This window comes from Malania oleifera, chromosome 3 (assembly GCF_029873635.1).
Source record: "Malania oleifera isolate guangnan ecotype guangnan chromosome 3, ASM2987363v1, whole genome shotgun sequence".
Taxonomy (NCBI): domain Eukaryota; kingdom Viridiplantae; phylum Streptophyta; class Magnoliopsida; order Santalales; family Ximeniaceae; genus Malania; species Malania oleifera.
This window is the reverse complement of record NC_080419.1, coordinates 109344553-109350552: the sequence shown is the minus strand read 5'-3', so window position 1 is coordinate 109350552 and position 6000 is coordinate 109344553.

Below are 6000 nucleotides of genomic sequence, written 5' to 3'. Positions count from 1 at the left end.
CAGATTATGTGAAGATGTGCGAACCACTTGGATGCATTGCTTCAGCTTTTTGAGGAATGGGACCTCGATCATTCTAGCTCCTTCATTTGTTATAACTTCTGGATAACTAAAGGAACTACGGTTCCTTGGTCCATGGTGGTTTGGAAGAGTGGAAGTATCCCTATACATGCTTTCACTCTTTCGCTGGGAATTATAAGGAAACTACCTACTTGTGATAGGCGTATTGGGTTTGAAAGAAACCTGTATTGTTCCTTTTGGTTGGTAAGAGAATTGGTTTCGCCTCTACTGTTTATCTCATATGGAATGCCAGAAATAGGAAAAGGTTTGAAGGAAAATTCATATCTCCAATGGAGTTGATTGTGACCATTTAGAAACATATATACACAGTACTAGGCCAAAAGGTCCCTAGATTTGCTCAGGCTCTCTTAAGATCCTGAGTGTTAACTTTATTGCTTGTAATTTTGATGGAGTTCATTTCCCCCCTATATCTGTCCAGTGTTCCATGTAAATACTCATTTTGATCAATATATTTACTTTTCGATAAAAAAAACAGTATGATAAATTAATGGATCATCGACTCTCTTTGTGCTACAGATAGCGGTAATAAATGGAACATAACATTTAAATATTTCCTACTCAATAATAAAATATATAAAGATTTTCCTATTTATATATATATTTATAGTGTATGATTGTTATATAGTGTATGGAGTAGCGATATTTAACCAAATCTGGCTACTTGAAGTAGCGAGATTTGCCAAGTGTCAATTTGAGAATTATTTTTCTAAAAAAAAATATTATTTAATATCCATATTTTAAAAAATGATAAATGGGGAAAAAACTCGGTTCCTTGTGCTGTGGTGTTTTTTGGTTCGTTGGATGGATCGTCTCTGGTGGACAGCCCCAAACCCTAATTTGTCAGCTTCTGATTGGACAATATGAGATGGCTGACAGGCAGCTTAGTCTTTTGGACGGTAGCAAATCGCAAGATGGGATTCAAAAATTTTTATATAAATAATTACTAAATATATATATATATATATATTATATTTATTTTTATTGCTTATTGGTATCCTAGTTGGATAGATGCTAGCAAAAATAGAATGGCAGGAAATAATGGCTATACCTGCAGCTGCTCTGCACGTCAATTTCACATGAATAGTACTTCCAAAATATTAAAGATGAAATATTAAAATTTCTTTAAAAATTCAAAAATTAAAATTTTATAAAATAAAATAAAATATATATGTATTAAATGTGAAATTAGATAAAAATATTGAATAAAAATGTTAACAAATATAGCATATGAGTGCTGAGCTAATTTCCAAAATCCCCTCGAAAAAAATTATTAAACAATAGTTTTTGTTAAACTTATTTTTATTAAGCATTCACTTTTTACGTGTCTTATTGTAATTTATCATTATCATTATGGAATCTTTTAAAAAAGAAAAATTGAAAGATTAGGAGTTAGGTAGGTAAAAGAGAAATTAAAATAAATCATAATTTTGGAATTTAGAGATGGATTTGAGTTTTAATATTTTATAAAAAGGGTAAAAAATATTTCCAATATATATTCTATAATACTTTAATTAATTCTTGGCTTGTAAAGTAAAAGATAACTTGATGCTTGTACTATGGGGGGATATCATACAAATTTGTTATGAAAAATATTAAATTCAAAATTTTGAATAGTATATGAAACAATTTTGAAATGAGGATACACTTCTTAATTTCGTTGTCTTGCCTGATCTTAATAAACATTTAAATGGATCCAAAAACATAAGGGGGCAGCAATACAATATTAATGAATTTTTTGTAAAATTATAATTGCATTATTATTATTATTATCCCCAAGATCCAGCACTATCTATGATAAATATTTTTGTCATTTGACTTAATAAATGAAAGTGTCGGATCCTTCTAATTTAAATATTAATATTAGTAAAGATATTTTTAAAAAATAGGCTAAAATCAACAAAATTATATTTAATTTTTTTATTTTTATTTTTAAAAGTAGCTAAGACTTAAAATTGGGACTAAGGAATTGTATTACAGATGACCTCCTCTTCCTCTGTCTTAATTAGTCTCAAGCGATAACCACCCTTAGGCCTCTCTATTAAAGAAATTTTTTTTTTTTTTTTTAAGAAATGAATTACTAAAAAGGTGAATTACATTTTTATTGTGCATGTCAGTATAATGGATGTGATCTATAGGTCAGAATTCTGAGCTGTTGCTATAGAACATGCACAACAGCCTGCATATAGCTATTATTTCCTACCATCCTATTTTTGCTAACATCCATCAACTACAGATACTAATAAGTAATAAAAATAATATAATGTATATAAACATATTTAGTAATTATTTCTATAAAATATTTTAAATCCCATCTTGGGATTTGCTGCCGTCCAAAGAGACTAAGCTCTTTGTCAACCATTTGATATTGTCCAATCAGATACTAACAAATCTGGGCTGACGTGGGCCATCCAACTCTGCACATTTTGGGGCTATCCACACAATACGATCCATCCAACAAACCAAAAAACACCACAACACAAGGAACCGAGTTTTTTCCCTATTTATCATTTTTTAAAATATATATATTAAATAATATTTTTTTAGAAAAATAATTCTTAAATTGACACGTGGCAAATCTCGCTACTTTCAAGTAGCGAGATTTGGTTAAATATCGCTACTCCAAGTAGCGAGATTTGTTTTTAGAAAAATAATTCTCCAATTGACACGTGGTAAATCTCGCTACTCCATGTAGCGAGATTACGTCAGAGTCATTTTAGGAAATATTTCCCAGAATGAGGTATTATTTAATATATTTTTTTAAAAAAAAGTTAAAACGGGAAAAAACTCGCTAAACCTAAGTATTCTTAGGGGACTTTGTTAATAAGTCTCTCCTAAGAAGACTTATATATAACTTCTGAGTATTGCATAGTCATTGCAATATCTTGAGAAGTTTGTATTTGTTTTTGGATTGCAAAAAATTTTCAAACACTTCCAAATATCTATTGTGCTTTTATCTTGAAAAATATTTGAAGAGATATTTGTTTGTGTGATAGTGATCTTTGTTGCAATATTCACTCACTCATATATTATTTGTTGAATACAAAGATTACACATCTTTTGCAAACCAAGCATATACATCATTTGATACTTACATGCTTGAGACATCCTGCTGATTGAAATACTTAAGACTTGACATCTTTGTGTGAACTTATTGGCTGAATATCTTGTGATACAAAGATTGCTTGTTTGACACTCTCACGTACACATTACACTGACAAAAAATACCTTTGAGAGTTTAACTATCTAGACCACACTAATCTTACATATTAAATCATATTGTGGAGTATGTAAATTGCGCGTATTTGGGTACATATCTTCTTTACATGAAAGTATAATCACTGTACCATTTGATTGTAATACACTTCTATTGTATTTCCAAACGCGGGCCTAAAAAGGGAGACTAGCACTGAAATAGTATTGGATTGGCTTAGACCCGGTTATGAAAGTTAGGTGCGTCATCCTGTTAAGGCGTGTAGGTTAAGGTCAGCCCCGCTAATTGACCTGGTTAAGGTTGAGGTCAGCCTTGTGCTAATTGACCTGGTTGTAATCGGTGCCGCTCCACCCTTAAGTGAGCTATTAGTGGAATTTTCGGGCTTACGAGCTAGAGGCGGGGACGTAGGCACAGTTGGCCAAACCCCGATAACATATCGTGTGTTTGTTTATATTTCCGCACTTTATATTTACTGCACGTGTATGTTATTATGTGAATGATGCGCTTGATTCAAATTTCCGTATATTATATTTATTGGCGTATTTGGAACTGCATAGAAAGACCCTAGGTTGTAATATTTTGCTTACACCTATTTCAACCTAGGAGAAAAGTTTAAAATACCAATTCACCCCCCCTTCTTGGGAATACACCAATTCTAACATCAGGTAAAAACAACGATGGAGCAAAACATAACCTATCTTTAAGCATTTTAAAGGAATGTTCTTATGCATTACCCCATTTAACCCCACGTTCTTTTTTATCACTTCAGTTAAAGGTGCAGCAATGGTGCTAAAATCTTTCATAAACCGCCTATAAAAACTAGTCATCCCATGAAAACTACGTACGTCAGTCACAGATTTAGGTGTTGGCCAATCTTTTACTGCTTTCACCTTTTCCTCATCTACTTCTACACCTTTAGCACTCACCATATAACCCAAGAAAATAACATTTTCCATGCAAAAATTACATTTCTTTAGGTTAGCAAACAATTTTTATTTTTTAAGAATATCCAGTACACCTTTCAAATGATCCAAGTGATCATCAAGATTCTTACTGTACACTAGGATGTCGTCAAAGTAGACAACAACAAATCTACCTATAAATGCACGCAACACATGATTCATCAAGTGCATGAAAGTACTAGGTGCATTGGTGAGACCAAATGACATAACCATTCATTCATACAAACCGTACTTTGTCTTAAATGTAGTTTTCCATTCATCACCTGATTTCTTTCTTATTTGATGGTAGCCACTTTTTAAATCAATTTTAGAAAAGATGCAAGAGTCATGTAGTTCATCTAACATGTCATCTAGTCTAGGGATAGGATGGCGATACTTTACAGTGATTTTATTGATGACTCTATAGTCCACGCACATCCTCCATGATCCATCTTTCTTCGGTACCAATAGCACGGGTACCGCACACGGACTCATGCTCTCCCTCATATGGCCCTTGGCTAGTAGCTCCTCAACTTGTCTTTGAAGTTCCTTAGTCTCCTCAGGACTGCTCCTATAAGCTGGATGGTTGGGAATTGTAGCCTTGGGGATGAAGTCAATCTGATGCTCAATTACTCTAATTGGTGGCAAACCATTAGACACGTCCACAGGAAAGAGATCCTTATATTCCTGCAGCAAAGAAACAATAACACTAGGCAAGGAAGAGGTGAGTTCGTTAGTGCTCAAATATGTCTCCTTTTACATGAGTACAACTAGAGGTCTTTGTGCATAAAAAGCTTTCTTACACTCTTTTTCTTTTGCATACAAACTCACTTTTTCCTCTCTCGCTGTTTTTCCCTCATTTTTACTACTTTTTTTTTTTTTTTCCTAATTTCAGCTCATCTCTTGCCCTCATTTTCTCTCCTTTTTTTTTTTTTTTTCAATGCTCTCTGCCTCTCCTTTTGTTTTATTCTCAGCCTCTTTTTTGGTTTTCTCATCATTTGCTCTTTTCAATCTCATTTGATCTTCATACACTTACTTTGGAGTCAATGGTAAAAGGGTTACACTCCTCCCATCTTTGATAGAGGAATACCTATTCTTAAACCCATCATGAGTGACACGTCGATCATATTGTCATGGCCTTCCCAATAAGATGTGACTAGCATGCATAGGGACCACATCACATAGAATCTCATCAGAATATTTTTCAATTGAAAATACAATCAACACTTGTTTATTCACCCTAACCTCCCCACACTCATTCAACCATTGAAGTTTGTAAGGCCTAGGATGTTTTATGCATTGTAACCCCAACTTCTCTACTAATGTGGTACTAGCTACGTTATGTAAAAAAGGAAAGTGAAAATGTGGATCATATTTTCTTGTATTGTCATTTTAGCAAACAAATTTGGGCTAAGGTGTGTCAAAGAATGTGTAATCATATGGTCATGCCGAATTCGCTGAAAACAATGTTTTAACATATAATTTTTCAAAACTTAAAGGATTTCTTAAAATGATGAAAGCAGTTATTCTGATAGTCATTGGTTGGGAAATTTGAAAGGAAAGGAATGGAAGAATTTTCAATGAAAATTAGTCCACTGTCACGAAGGTATTTGATAAATATTTATCAAATTCTATATCTTTTGACTAGATGCAATTCTTTTTCTTTCTTTCTTTTTTAAAGACTAGATTCAATTCTTTATTGTTGCATCTGAATTGGCAAGAATTTTTATGTATTTTTCAAAACTTGAGAGGGTGATTAAGTTCATCTTT